The sequence below is a fragment of the Danaus plexippus genome (assembly GCF_018135715.1).
Source record: "Danaus plexippus chromosome 22 unlocalized genomic scaffold, MEX_DaPlex mxdp_33, whole genome shotgun sequence".
NCBI lineage: Eukaryota > Metazoa > Arthropoda > Insecta > Lepidoptera > Nymphalidae > Danaus > Danaus plexippus.
Window position 1 is genome coordinate 1,962,501 of NW_026869856.1, and position 17,546 is coordinate 1,980,046.

Genomic DNA, 17,546 nt, shown 5'->3' on the forward strand with positions numbered 1-17,546 from the left:
ATAAAAAAACGTTCGGGCTTTTTCTCTCTATCAAAAGTTAAATTATTATGTAATTGTGGAGGTTCTACTATAGGATACGTTAAATAGTTAAGTAAAGAACGCGTGTCTTTAGAACCTGTACCTCAGGCTGCAGCTTTCAAAAACATATTGCTCATGATAAAAATAATGAAATCCCAGATTATATGGTCACTTAACTCGGATAGCTCTCCTAGAGGTTGTTTTTTCAAATAAAACTACTAGCTGTTCATCCTATCGTTGTCTAGTTGCAACCAGGTCGTGTAGTTTCGCAGTTTAGCAGGAAAATATTCCGTTAGCATCTTTTTCCACTCGCTCCAGGTCATGTCGATGTTTTGTTGGTTCTCAAACCATAGCAGAGCGTTTCCTTCCAAGTTGGTCGTCATGTGGTATATTAAAGCTTTTTCATTATCATATCTTAAAGCTTCTCACTTTAGCTTCGCATCTCCTCGTGGTTTGTACAGGGTACGGGTTGTTATTGCGTTGCCGTCGTTGCCGGCTAATAACTTCATCAATAATTTTCTCCAGGTTGTCTAAACGGTCAGTGTTTGAAAATTTGTTTGTATCGAAATATGTGTTTTATATCATATTAAACAAGTATATACATAATATAAAATAAATATGCCACTTAATCAAAGGATATAAAGAGAAATGCATTATTTTACCGTATGCAGATCGCATGTGTATATTATTATAGAAAAGATATTCTTTTACGAAAGCAAGGGGGTTGTAGTTACTTTAAAAGTTTATACTTTTAAAGGCAATTCGGAATAAATTAGGTTTATATTACCCTATAGTTTGTAATGTAATGAAATAAAATTATCGATTACTATTCTTTCAATACTCTTGAGTTAAACAGCTTTTAATATATTTCATCGAAACCGTTTATCGTATCTTATATTTTGTTCAAAATTTAAAATGCGGCATTTCATATCGAACATCGAAAACAATTTGAATACGATATGAAATACGCGATCTCAATTCCGTACCGCGGGCAGATCGTTTATTATAGTACTTCAATAATTCCTGTGACCGCTATGAATACATCATTAAACTTAAAAGGTAGACCATTCACTTACCGTCTACCGAGACGTAAAACGTTATTGAAAATTTGAAATATACGGAACAGATGTATATTTACCATAATTTCATCTTCCAATGTCTTAAAGATGAATGATTTTAGTCTTCTACTTTGTGACAATCAAGAGATTCGAAGAAGTATACCATTGAATAACTATTTTTATTATATTTGATTAATTTATTTCACAATGATATTTCAGCTGTTTTTATTTCTACATTCAAATAATGTACGGTTACATAAAGCTTGCATAAATTCAAGACCTTTCACTCTCGATAGGGATAACAAAGTAACGAAATAATTACTAAGCTGTTCATCTGCCAAGTGGGTTCAAATGTATATCTAAGTATACATTGAATTTCGGTTACTAGTAACATGAAAGAGAGAGTTTGAATATATTGTAAGGATAGATCATTTACTTTAACTTAGTGAGTCTTATTTAAATGTAACTAATATTTTTCGGATAAACTACGCCTGATTTATTTTTGTAAAAAACTACATACTCCCGACGTTTCGGTTACTTTTCAGCAACCGTGATCACGGGCAGACATTCACATCTCATCTGTTTCATTTAAATGAATAAAACTCGCGAAAATCATAGATCTCATTATAGTGAGTTTTAATCGATTCGTTTAAAAATCATTGCTCGAATCTTTGTATTTTAACGAAGTATTCACAATTTATTGGAATATATTGCGAAGCAGTCTCTATAAAGATTAATTTAAAATTGAGACATTGAATAAATATTGCTGTGAAGCTTTGTTCTCATTTGCATTGTCACATTACATACATCGTCCTTTTTTCTTTAATACAATGTGCGAGGATTTATGAATGGAAAATTGGTAGCTCTTTGTATGTGGCGAAGTTTTCTAAGGATATCGAATAAAATATCCTGTTCCTAAAGGTAACTAAATCTTTTCAACAAATAAATCAGAATTCTTGTTAATGAAAAGGAACGGAAGGAGTTCCATTGAAGGAAGGTGAGGAAACTTAATACTCGCTCTCATCAAAACATATTATTACAGTACTTAGGGAATTCATTCCGTTTATAATTAAATAAAATACGTTTTACTTTAAAGTCCTTCTTGCATCTTATAGAGTTCAGTTTTCCAGTATTAAAATTGAATTTAAAACTATATTCATAGATATTTCGTTAGGATTTAACACAATCGAATAAATGGGGCATAAGTAAAGGATTTTGAAGGAAATAAAAATAAAGTACATAAATTAATAATTAATCTATTAAATGAGTGAAAAGGAATCTTTATTGTTTTAAATATTTAAGAAAACTAAACGAACGCGAAATGTATAAATGCTTATTTAAATAAGGGAAATATTTTTATATAATTTTAATTCATAAACTATGTTTATCTCAATTGTAATTTTGAATAATAGATAACGAGATAGAAGAACGGTGGGAAAAACGTAAATATTTTTATATAATATTTTAAACAATTAATGAGATCTAAGATTTTCGCGAGTTTTATTCATTTAAATGAAACCAGTATTTTTCGGATAAACTACGCGTGATTTATTTTTGTAAACCACAAATCCTCGCTCGGGAAGACAAGTATATACCGAGGTTATTTCGCGAGGCTATTGAGATTAAAAAACATCCCAATTTCAATAGAGAAGATGGCTGGAATCTATCAAACACCTGGGACCCCCTTCTTAAAAATATAAAATCCCATGTCCGTAACCACACCGCAGGACCTCAAGACACCGTAAGCGCATTCTGCTGGCATCCAGAGCGGTACGCCAGAAAATTAAGAAATCGATGGCGGTAGGTGATAAATAACAAGGACCAACTGACAGACATTCACATCTCGTCTGCCCGTGATCATGGTTGCTGAAAAGTAACCGAAACGTCGAGAGTATGTAGTTTTTCACAAAAATAAATCACGCGTAGTTTATCCAAAAAATACTAATTTCATTTAAATTTTAAACAATTTCATTGATTCAGAATAATTAAAATTTATAAATTATAATTCAACTTCAAATTTATTAAAATTTATTAATTAAAATTCGACTTAAAGCTATTTAAATTTGGACTAAATTGCTCTCTGTCAACTTCACCTCTTAAACGGACTTTTTATGTTCCATTTTGTAAATACATTACAAAACCGTTTTCTCATGCGATATATCAATAATTTCAATCATTTAAATAATAAGATCGAAATTTTTAATCCTAATGTCTACAATTTATTTGTTGTTTAAAGAACAATAATTAAAATAATATAAGTAAAATAAGATTATGGTTTATTTTTTTAATCATTATACAATATATATATATAATGTGTATAATGTATATTGTTTACTCTGTAAGTGAGCATTAACTACAAAATGTACATATATTTGATACTCCTAGTTAATCTCCTTATCATATCTGTAGTTTTTCCTTATATGAGATATTTCTAAGTCAGAAGGTCCGTATTAAAATAACTGTGGAAAATAGTCTTACGAAATAACTTGTTGTACTATAGTTTATATGTTTTCCAATAAATAAATAAATGAATATACTATAATAAGATCTTTAAAGTAAATATAAAAACAATGAGTGTGTTATGTCTCTGTAACATTATTTTTGTTTTCTCCTTACAATGACTTTGAAAACATTCCTCGACTCATTTACACAGTTCGTCCATTTATTTTTCGGGTCTGTGAGCTAAAATGTAGAGCTACCGTGCTCCAGAAAATAGAAATGTAACATTAGTCCCGTTTACTTTGGATTGAATGTTTCTGACTTTGAACAAAGTTGTATTAATTATGTCTAGGGACTTCTGTGATTTTAAGTAAATCTGCTAAAAGGGTGATTTCTTCGAAGATATGGTGTTTTTTTTAATGAACAAATTTTATAATTGCTGTTAAAAATGATTGCTCTTTAAATGAAAAAATTGAAAATAAGTCTCTGTTAGATCATTTTTTATGCTATAAAGAAGTTACCAACACCTGAATGTGATGTCGTTGGATAAATAGCACGTACGTACATAAATTAAAAGCAAGCTTTGTATAGGATTAAATTTTTTGGCAATTGAAAGTCTCAAATGAGCAGATGAATTTCTATATGATAAGTTCATTACTGACATTTCGTGATAACGAAGGTGAGTAAGTTTTTAAATTATACTTACTTAAAAAATAGCAAACATTTATTTATTTCTTCATATTTTCATGTTGTGACTTTAATTTTGTTTAAGGAAACTTGAAGAGGTTGTATACAAATATATTAATCGTTTTGGAGCTATAAAGTCTGTTTTTGGTGTCATTGGATTAGTGATCACGTGGCACGTTATCATTTGAACATTCCCTATTTATATGTTATCATTTAAATCTCAACATTTTTTTACCGTCTCGACACAAGAAGTTCTCTTATTAAAACTTACAATTTTGCATTTATATTTACTAGAAAGATGTGGTTACGAACAAAGAGCAAAATTTAAATCTACGAGTAAACATGAACAATGTGGCCATCTTTATGAAGATACATTGTATGATCCGATTGCAATGGCCTCCGCAGTTGAATTTGTCACACACTGTTTGGTGTATAAACCACATAGGTCAATGATCTATTGATGATATGTCTGTTTCACGACCCAATTCGACAAATACCAGCAATCGCACAATCCTTCGTGTTATTAGACTCTGCTCTCTGAATCGCATAACGATTTTGATTTTTATGTCAATCGCTAAATCTGATTCATGGACAGAGTTATTGACTAACTATTTATCAAATTTATATGATTTATGATAAAAAATCTTGACGGACTTACTACGTTACATTTCACTTTAACAAATATAACTTTCTCTTCTTGAATCCTTTAATTATTTGATTTTCAAATAGACAATAAAACTTTGTCATTTCCTATTTTTACAAAAATCTAATCTTATCAGTTACAAATCTTTCTCGAAATTTAAAATAACCATCTAGCGAAGTAAGCAAGAAAGTTAAGGAATCGTTGGCGTATGACAAATAACTAGCCTAACTAACAGACACTCTCGTCTCGCCCGCTTGTGATTATGCTGCTGTAGAGTAACCGAAATGTGGGGTAGAATGTAAAATAAAACGATAAAGTTGCGTAGTATATAAAAATAATATACTTTCATTATGAGAAAGGAATCTTGTAAATGTATATTAGTAAAATTTAGTGTTATTGCACACTGAACTAACTATAAACAATAAATCCATAAAAATGAAACCAATATTTGTCGGATTACTACGCGTATTTTATAATTTTAAAAACTATATGCTCCCGACGCTTCGGTTACTTTGCAGCAACCGTGATCACATCTCGTCTGCCCGTGACTATAGTGACGTGATGTAGTGACTAAACTCATATACATACTCTCGTGGATATTTTTCTAAACCTTAATGGGACCTACAAACCCTCAGTACATTATTTTGTTGTATTGTCCATAGTTTTTGCGGCGCAGGCATATATATGGTGTTCATTTTACACGTTGGGTCACAAAGTAGCAATTTTCTTACAGATCTGTTATTTTTTTTTTAAATAAAATTTTTAATAAAATGTGTTCGATAAATGGATTACCTAACTCAAATATAACTTTCCAATTTGAACCAGTAGTTCCTGATATTAGATCGTTTAAACAAACAAACTCTTTAGCTTTATTATATTAGTATAGATAATACAATAACCAATAAAATGTTGTGAGTTCGTTTTGTAGAATTTATAAAATATACTAACAAAAATAAAGTTTTAAAATTGAGAAGGTCAAGAAGAAATTCTTTAAAATTCTTGTATCGTTTAAGTGAATTGAAGTTATTTGATGCCTAAAACAATTTGCCTTTGATTTACATTCCATCAAAATAATATCTAAATCAGTGGATTTTCACTAAAAAGACTTTTAAAGAAGTTGAGTGAATGATGATATTAATGAATCTTTTCAACGAACAATTATAAATGATTATATAACATATATACAGACAAGTAAAATTACAATGTCTGTTTACAATATTAAAATAAAAATAAAAAATTGGCGGACGCATATTAATGCATTAACGGTACGCTAAACAAAAAAAAATTTTTTTTTTTGCAAATTCTCAAACGACTGGAACGATTTTGAGGGTGCTTATACTGGCAGACATCTGATAAAATAAAGAGTGATTTCGATTCTTCTCTTCGATTTTTCTAGTAGAAATTTATTTGTTTCAGTAAATAATAAAAATCGTACAAAGATCTTGCGGGCCCGGCTAAGTTCTCACAAAATAAATGTCTCGAATTAATTATGGTCTGATTTGATTTAGATTACAACCGCCATATTTTTAACTTTCATATTGCTAGAGGACGCGAGGTTTTTGTGGTGCAATACATTTTAAATTCATCGTTCCAAGCTCTATATATGTATATAATCAAAAAGAGATCAAGTTAACATTGTTCTCATAAAGAAGAAGACATTTGAATATGTGAACATCCAAATTAGATGCAAAATATGATAAAAAGTAGTTTAACTTATAAAACACTATTCAAGTTTCACTAATATAAACAATGAGTGATTTTATAAGCAGATTTAAACTAAAAACGTTGAAGTCTTTTATAGAATTTACTACAACAAATTTAGTAACTATAAATACTCATGAAAAAATAAATAATACATGTGATATATGAGAATAATATAAAATAAATATGTTAGTATTAAAAATATACGATGAAAAAAAATATAAAAATATTATTATTCTTTACCCGCACAGGGACATTGAAAACATTTCTCAACTCATTTACAAAGTCCGTCCATTTATTTTTCGGTGCCAAGAGACAAAATATAAGCTTGCAATGTTTCAGAAAAATAAAAATGTAATTTTAGTCCCATTTACACTGAATTGAGTGTTTGTTGATGGCGAATAAAGTTCAGAACAAAATTGTGTTAATTATCCCTCGAGGCTTTGTAATATTTGAAACTTCATCTCATGCAACATTTAATGAAAGAAATAATGTTTAGTACAAAATATGTATTTTTATTCTTTGTTTCCACTATTGGTATTTTAGGGTTATCTATAGACTTTATCCTGTCTTTTAATTAGGTCTTAAATCAACTGATGTTGGAAGTGGTAAGGTGAAATAAAAAAAATTTTTAGGGTATATCCCGACTCTCTTCTTCAAGTTATAAAAGATGGTAAGTTATAAATAAATAATAGATGATAATTTACGTAAACGATAGCATTTTGACTTTTTTGTATTAATTCATTTTTTAGAACTGTAAAATTACAGATTCAGAATATATATATAAACCGAATATTTATTTGATGCTGATATTGAAAATGCAAAAAATAGTGAATATCAAAAAGAATAATTTATATATAAATTGATGTAAACAGGTTCAAGTACATTTTTATTTTATTTATATATATTCACTCAAATGTTTGAAATGAAATGGAAAATAAAATATAATAAAGCAATGCTGCCATCTTGATCACTTACTTAAAATTGAATCTCTTTTAGGAGTGTACAGAAAGTTTAGGGGACAATTCAATAAATTAGAACGGCCGAACAACAGAAATTTATTCCTTTGTATTATATAGGGGGATGGCAATTATTTGTCTGTTACGCCTTGTTTATTGTAACATTTCCAACAACAGTTTTGGCCTAGAATTATGCAAAAATAGGAGGTTTATTTGGCTTTTTGGGAATGTATTTGACTGTACGTTACAATTTTAAAACCAATTTCGTGGTTTTCACAGAAAAAATTGTAATTATACATCTTATTAGGAAGAAATATATTGTTAAGCATTAAATTCGTTTGAAGAAATAAAATAAATCTCATAAAGAACAATTTCACAATAAAGAAATAATTAAAGACATACAACTGAAAACGCATATTAAGGCTTTTATGTATATTAAATAAAAAAATTACATATTTTTTAGTGGCATTATTATGAAATTATGTTATTCGGATAGATTACACTTTGATCTCGTCTGTCCGTTATCAAAGTTGCTGTAAAGTAATCTAAGCGTCAGAAAAATGTTTAATAAATTATATTAAAACTGCGTAGTGCATCCGAAAAACGTAGTATTATTTTAAATTGTAGTAACGAAAATCTTAGTTAGGTCTTCGGGGTCAATGAAAGGTCTTCGGGGTCAATGAACTCTATATACTTTTTATCGTCATATGTAATGTATTACTAATATGTCTGATAAATAATAAAATATAAATTTAAATTTGTTTAAATTTATACTTCAGCATTAAATAACGTACCAATAACAAGTTATCCGTTTCAGCTGATGTTTGTGAACACGATATTAGATTTTTGCCGAATTCAAATGTTTCTTAAAGTAAATAATATATAAAAATTAATCCATACCCTTAATGAGTATGAAAATATTGTTTGTGTAGAAATATTTTTTTTTACATATCTCAATCAGTAAAATAATGTTATAATACTCTGATGTATTCCAAGAAAATTGTAGAAATTACCGTTTCATTTAGTCTAAATTTCTAAATAGACGAACCAATTTGCCAAAAATTAGATAATAAAACTGAAAAATTTTTTACAATCATTATATGCTAGTTTGGACTATAGACTTGTTATAAAAATAGTTAAGTACTCTGAAAGTCTTAAAAAGTTATTTTTTTAATAAGATCAATATAAAATAAAACATTTATTTTTTAAATCATATAGAGAATGCAAATGAAATACTTATCCGGGCTCAATGAAGCTTCCAGTAGAATACTGTACGTGTACTCAAAAATTCGTATATATATTTCCATTTATTTCCATTAGTCCCAGTAATACATTTTAATATTTTTGCAATCGAACAGTTCCTCCTTTGTTTTTCATTGTTAACGAACGCTATTTTTTTAATAATTTAAGTCAAAATTGCGAAATGACTTCAGATATTGACATAAATAAAGTTTGTTATTGTTATCATTAAAATGAGACCAGATATATAATATAATTTAGATATTTAATACATATGTAAGCAGGTTTAAGATTAATACGATATTTATATTGGATCAAGATTTTGATCAGAACGCTTTGTGAGTAGCTTCTATTAGAACTGAAGACATCATGAAAAAAATTAACCTTTAACTGTAATATAAAAAGGCATTCCAATAATATTACTGTACTTGGAAATAACAAGGATATATGAAAATGTTATTTTGCTAAGAAAACATTTGCCCCCTTTTCAAACGATTTCTTTCAGATCCAGTAACTAACCTCAAGATTTCATAATGAAGAACGGTAAATGGGGTAGGTAAAGAAATAAATGCTTAGAATTTTAAAAGAAATCCAAAAGCTTTTTAACAGCAAGCATTACGATAAATAATTACCATTTGTATGAAAGTAAATAAAATCTTGCAAGTGATAACAACGAGGAACTGATAAATAATTAATACGATTTTGTGCTCACCCAACAAACACTCAGTTCAAAGTAAGTAAATGGGACTCAAATAACTTTTTTATTTTCCAAAGAATAGTAACATTACATTTTCTCTGTTGGCAAAAATAAAAGGAGACAGTCTTTGTAAGTGGGTTGCGAAGTGTTTTCAAAGTATATATTTATACGTATAAACAACATAATTTCCTTTTAACAAAATACAATCTTTTTAAAATTTTATTTAAGATAATATAGAAACTCAATAATAAATATTCTATTTCTTAGGTTATATGAATTTTATGGTTTTCATTGAAAATTATGGCGTTTATAACGAACTGAACAGAATTATTTCTGCTGTGTTAATTCTTAATACATTTCTACATTCAGATTTTATTCTATAAGAAAAACTGTGCCTTGAAAAAATATGTAGTGGCGTTATAAAAAGGTAATAAATAAAAGCTTTAAGAAAATTTTTAAACATTCATACTAAGCATTCTCACGTTCTTACTCCAAATGCTGCTTATGAAACAATATCCTATACAGAATGCTTAAACATTCTGCCAGGAAATAAATCCTATTTTAGAGAAGTTAAAGCAAAAAAATTTGCCTCACTTATATTTTGCTTACTCAGTTAGCTTCTTTGACATTATTAAAAAAAAAAAAGTTAATGTAATAACAAATGGGTGATCCCATTTACTAATATAGAGTTCTTCGACGAAATCGTGAGGTATAAAACATATTGAGACATGATATGATAGAAGCATGATTATATAATGAAAATAAAATTATTTATGCATATATTTATGAAAGCATAAAAATATGATCATAGTACTCAAACTATCTCTTTATAACAAAGAAACAATGTTTAAAGATATTCCAACGACCCAGGAGAAGGATTAAAAGAAACTGTGTAAGGAAAACAGTTCCTTGAAAGGGTCTTTTAAAGGAATCAGTGAAGTACATAGCTTCTTTCACGGGCGAAAGCAATGGAATCCGAAGCCTGACAAATTTTTCCACCGTGAAGGAATTTGTATTGTAGAGAGAAAAATGTTCTGGGAAATTTAGATAAAAATATTATTGTAGAGATTTGATCATTCATGAAAGTTGGGAAGTAAATTAATATTTTTTATATAATAGGGGAATTTGGGGGTTATATAAGATTAGACAAGAGAAAGGTCTTGTAGTTTTCATTATTGTGTAGCTGTATGATTGTGAAAATTGTTACAACAAGTGTTTAAACTCGTTACAAAATTCAACAATTTTTTAAAATGAAAAAAAAAAGAGTATACGAGAGATATAATTTAATTAAAACCCTCTGGAAGTGGGGAGACAATATAATTATTGATATAAAAATGTATATAAGTAACAACTTTGTTGCCAGTTAGATGAATGATATCTTAACTAATTAGGTGAAAACCTGGAAATAACTGAAAATCAAAAGATTGATTGACAGGGTTTATTAGATCTTTATAATATCTCAGGCTTCAAAAACGTGAAAATTTTTAGGCATTGATAGTTTGTCTACCTTACATCTAATAAAAGGTCGCAACAAAAATATAGGGATTTAAATAACGTGTTTGTATGTGTAAATAAAAATTCATAATAATTCAGTTAGTCAGATTCCTATGTGTTTGTTTATTGGATTTTGGTAAGAGGTAGCTATATTCAGTTATTTGAAAGCTCAATCAATCTTTGTGTACGGAAATAAACGGAATAATACTCAACTAAGTACAATGATGTATTCATAGCGGATATAGGAATCAATGAAGTTCTAGCATTATAATCTGCCAACAGTTCAGAATTGAGATTAAATATGTTAGCTCACAAATAAATAGCGAATTCGATGTGCCAATAAAATTATACGGTATTGATTAAGGGCATTACTATCCACTTCATTGTAAAGCATATTGCTTTTCACGGAGAAAATAATTTAAATATGTTTTTGTAACTATAACTTTATTTCTAACTACAAAACGCCTAACTTTTTTTGCCTATCCGTAATATAAAGATGTTAATATTTTCTCAAATATTTCAAACAAAATAGGGTTTTTTTCTAGGAAATAAATCAAAGTAAAAGTACATTTATCAATTTATTAGTCCTACAGCAATAAATCTAAAGGTTTATGAATAACAATTTTTTTTAATCTCGTTATTGTACTGATATGGTATTTTTATTATAAGTTTGAAAGTATGTTTGTCAATCAAAAACAAAAAACAAAAGAACAGAATTAATCTCATACAAGTTAGTTCTGGTACTATCTACTTCAGACCAGAACTTCAAATTCGTCGTATGACGTATGGAAATGGGACGTTTTCGAATTTTTTTCTAGACTTTTACTTTTTCAAATCATTTAAAAAAATACTCATCCAAATTTAAGATAAACAAAGTCAAAAGGTTAAATAATGTATTTTAAGGTCCTATTTAAGTTGTTTAATATTAATTTTACGTGGTAACTCTCTGTTAATAAGTTTATATATTGATGAGATTCTAAATAGGGAGACGAACATGGGTTACAAGATTAACTCTAAAACGCTTAGAGCCTACAGCGTCGTATATTATGCAGGGAAATTGTGTCAAGGAGTAAGATTCATTTATTTCCTGTAACGTGGCATAGAAGATATTGCAACACTCAATATATTTTATATTATCCTATATTTTTATTTACAAATTTCATCATAACTCTTAACCATTTTAAGACTGAGGCTACTTGGAAAGTTTTGAGAAAATGAGAATTTTTCCTTTAATCTTTTTGATAATTTACGAAAATATTTAATCGTTCTTAAATTAAAGTACTGTAAATATACATTCAACAAAATGGAAAAATTGTACGTAAAGTGTGAACATTTATACAACCGTTTATAAGTGCATATTAATTTTAATAACTTCATTTATTTAAGTTTGATTAAAGTATCTGTAATTTTCTTATTTTGGGAAAAGGGTAATGTAACTATATATTTTTTTTGTATCGAAGTAATCCATAAAATTATTACCAAATTGGAAACAAGAGAACAATTTTAGTTAAATAAAGACACATAAACGCGGACGCTTTCTCATGTAAAAATGTATGCAACACCTTTGTTAGAGAGCTCTAAAAAACCATTGAAATTATCAAATCAGGGGTAAATTTTGCAAAAAAAAATCAAATACATATATATTATTATTCTTTTGAAATATGTTTGTGTTAGAACTTCTACTAGAGATTTTAAATTTTTTTATCACCAAATTTAATACGTGTTCAACTAAATGATGATTTATACCAACCATTTTTAAATGATTGTCCATTGAAAAATATTTTTTTTTGTACATAGTTTAATTTGTTAAAAAGTGAACAAAAGATGATTTTTAGTTTATGGTTCTAAAATTACTAGTGGATTGCATTTTTAGCATTCATTGTGTTTGTTCCTTCGTTATAAATGTATAGATTATAATAACAAGGAAAACGGAAATAACTTCAATTGAATTATTTTTATTTTGCATCATCATAAAATTCATAGTATATACTTGTGAAAGCATCCTAACAATATATATATATATATATATATATTGTTAGGATGCTTTCACATATATATATATATATATATACGAGTATGTTACCATTATGCGACTATTATCACCACGGTTAACTGTTAAAAACGCACTTATGTTTTTTTATATTTTGCAGCAAAATGTTTATTAACTATACCAGATTATCTTTAAATATAAAATATTTATATCAAGAGGCATTGACTTTAGTTTCTAAAGTTTAGTTTCTAAATAAAATAAAACCACTTTCTATTTATACCACTTCCTTTGATAAAATATTTATTAATAAAAAAAAGTGACGGACAACTTTAATATTTTGTATCTAAAATTTTATTTTATGGTCTACTCCAAATAAGATAGAGCAAGAAATATTAAAAATCGGTTTCATATAAAATATAAAGAAGTTTTTAATTTATTTCCATATTTCTATACAGCAGCCGAGATCTCGGGCAGACGAGATAAAAGTGTCTTGAAAGTGACTTGAAAGCGATACTTATAAAAAATATATATTTTCAATAAACTTGTACGACATCATTTACAAAGAAGTAAATCTTGTAACTTATTTTATTTATTCAAATAGTTTGAAGAGCTTTATATCGAAAACTTGACTATATATAACAGGCAGTAATTACGGCCTGTTATTCAATTCAATGCACGTATTCTGTAGCCTTATTTAGCTTCAAGAAGCATCTTGATGAGAATTTGTGTTTATTTTCTTCATCACTTGAAATGTTTTGTATTTACATAACTCTAATGAAAAGCTGGTTTCTTTGTCGAGTAATCGAATATGGAGCAATATAATCTCTACTTCAGAGTTATTTTAAGATAAAAATGAATTAATTAGCTAGCAACTATTAAGAATTGTAGATTTATTAATAGTTTTTGAAGAAGAATGCCAAATAATTAATTGATTCACCAAGTTTGAGTTGGATCACACAAATTTTCCTTCCTCTTTACTCAAACTTATTGTGAGACGTATATTTTTATGCACAAGAAATAAAAAAAAAATATCGCTGATCTGATTAGTTCCGGAATCTTTTAAAAATAAATAAGAAAACATTTTACAAAAGCCTTCATAATTCAATGTCCCTGTGATGGTGTTTTGTTGTGTAATATTTGAATGAGAATGTTATAATTTTTTTTAGACATATTGTTGAGCCTTGTATGAGACATCAATGAACTCAAGATTGTTAGGTTCTATTTCAATCAGAATTGGGGTTTCAAACATGTTTTGTGCAAGATTTTCTAACATAGTATCATTAAATATAGTCTTTTGCTCTCCAACTGGTATTTTCTAAGGTTTGGTGACAAGAACATGATTATCACTGCTAATAGTGCATGTGATTTTTTGAGAATTTTGGTAATATATTGTAATCCAATAGAAATTTAATAGAAAGTCCACATTTAATAGAAAGTCCAGCCATACAACGATGCACCTTGTTTAAAGTGGATTGGGGTCATTGCCTTTATGTCCATTCCTGTGAATCGTGAGTATACCTTCAAGATCTCTATTGTCTACAATTTAATTCTTTTATATTTAACAGGAATTAAATTAATTACAAAAATATTTAATTTACATTGAAAGTAGTTTAAAAAACTCTTGGGTTGTAATAATAAATTAGAGTTATAACAATGACATATTTTATTATATTTTAGATGATATTTATAATGAATACGTCAGAAGGTCTTATAAGTTTTAGTGGGATGCCAAAACATCGGCCGCCTGCATGATAACCGCCTATCAGACAAAGTCATGACGCCAACCGCATAATCCTATGAGAATACACTGATATAATTTTTTTACTTATAAAATAATGATTTAAAAGTGAAAAACAAATATACAATAAATTAATAAGAGCTTCTCTATGACAGGTATGAATGAATAAAACTAATATATATAAAATAATTAGCGACGACAAAGCAACTGAAAATAGAGTTCCTATTTCTGTAATTTATGGATATCCATAAAAATACTCTTAAGGTCCTTCCTTAAAAAAAATAATTCGTTCCTATTTCTTTAATGTATGGATATCCATAAAAATATTCTTAAAGTCCTTCCTTATAAAAATTTAATTCGAAAATATCACAAACTGAAACAGAAAACGTGGTAGAAGAATTTACTAATTAATAATAAAATTAAAATATTAATTCACAAAACGGAAACAACTATCTAAATAATAGGCAGCAAATATTTAATGCGGTTTTATAAAATTTAATATACGACTATTGCTTGTTCAAAATCTAATTTAACAACAAATGATATTGACATTAATCAAACAGAAAACCTAATTCAATAATAACATTAGTAGGGATAAGTAGAATTTGTAATAAATTAAATTTATTTCAAGCCTAGTTTCAATAATTGTTCAAAAAAATAATATATATATATATCTGCCCGTGATCACGGTTGCTGAAAAGTAACCGAAACGTCGGGAGTATGTAGTTTTTTACAAAAATAAATCACGCGTAGTTTATCCGAAAAATACTAGTTTCATTTAAATGAATAAAACTCGCGAAAATCTTAGATCTCATTATAAAAGAAATAACTTAAATATTACACATATATTCTCTAGAAACAACAGTATGTCCTATAAATTTACAATGAAATGTCTGAGATCTGTCGTAAGTTTTATTCACATGTATTTGCATCAAGGTTAAACATTGCATAAACATAGCTCTAGGGCGCTGTTGTTCATGATTTTCTTTTAAATATATGAACAACATTTATAAAAGCTTTTTTTAAAATACATTCTTTTATTAAATAAAGAAATGAAAGGGTTTGCTCAAGGAATAATTAAATAAAATCCTTTTTATTTTAAAAGAATTCGAAAAAAAATATTTAAAAAAGTCTTTTTTATGACAAATTTTGAAGTGAAGGTCAAAATACAGAGATTTTATTACCAATATGAAGTGTATAATCAATTTGTTAAGTTATACATATAGATTAAATTTATTCAGTTATACATAGAAAATCCCGGACGATTGTTAATTGTTATAAAGTCCATGAAATATGTCATTTATCGACATCTAATTACAATTTAATAATAATGTCAAGCTAATCAATTTATCAACCTAATTATAAAGAAATCTTGCTTGTTCTTCATGATAAGTGAAATAAAAACCAGATGCAATGCAATATAATCTTTGTGTCCGAGCACGGAAAGTTAAATTTCAAATGTTATTATTTTTTGTAAATGCTAAATAGTTTTGTAAGTTGCATATTCCTCTTAGGTAAATTTTTTTATTAGTATTTAATATTTTTGTTAGTTTTATTATGAAATTTAAGTGAGAACAGTGAAAACGACTACCAAAACTTAAGTAATTCTATTTAAATATTTAATTTTATACATTAGTTGATAACACAAATGAAGACTAAAATTGTATGTATTTCATTTTCCTTAAATCATTTATTCTTACAATTATAAAAAGAACATAACATTTTATCTATAGGGTTTTCCATTAAGGGCGCTTGATCTTTGAAATGCAAAAAAAAAAAAAATACATGTAGGAAAGATATTTGCGAAATTTTTTTTTTATTTGGAAGGTCTATCGACCCCATTATGTATGAAATATGACATCATTCAAATGACCGCCACGGCTTCGGTTGGTGGCGCGCACACGAAAGGTCCAATTTTCGATGACTCTGGCGCACAAATCGGGCTGTATTTGATCGATGGCGTGGCGTATGTTGACTTTGAGGGCATCGGTGGTTTGCGGCTTGTTGGCATAGACCTGCGACTTAAGAAAACCCCACAAGAAAAAGTCCAGCGGGGTCAAATCGCACGATCTCGGTGGCCAGTTCACGTCGCCTCCGCGCGAGATGACCATGTCCAGAAATTGCTCGTGCAGAACTTCCATCGTAGCGTGTGCTGTGTGGCACGTAGCGCCGTCCTGTTGAAACCACATGTTGTCCAGATCCATATTCTCGATTTCAGGCCAAAAGAAGTTGGTTATCATCGACCGGTATCGCTCACCATTGACGGTGACGGCCACACCATTATCGTTTTCGAAAAAATACGGACCAATCACGCCTCCGGCCCAAAATCCGCACCAAACAGTCACTTTCTGCGGGTGCATTGCCACTTGGTGAACCTCGTGTGGATTGGTCTCGTCCCAAATACGGCAATTTTGCTTGTTGACATAGCCATTCATCCAAAAATGCGCCTCGTCGCTGAAGATGATTTTTTTGCCAAAATCGGCGTCAACTTCCAACTGCTCTAATGCCCAGTCAGCGAACACACGGCGCTGTCTATGGTCATTAACCTTGAGCTCTTGGGTCAGCTGGATCTTGTACGGGTGCAGGCTCAAGTCACAACGCAAAATTCGCCAAGTTGTCGTCTGCGAAAGGCCGAGTTCCTGTGCGCGACGCGGAATTGACTGCCGCGGGTTTTCGAGGACACTGTCGCGCACAGCGGCGATATTCTCGGCAGATCTCGCGTTACGTTGACGCACGGGAACCGGCTGATTGTTAACTGACCCGGTTGACTCGAATTTGTCCACCAATCGACGGATAGTCGACTCGGCAGGACGATCATCGCGACCGTAAAACGGGCGAAGTGCGCGGAACGTTGCTCGAACTGAAGACCCATTTTCATAAAAC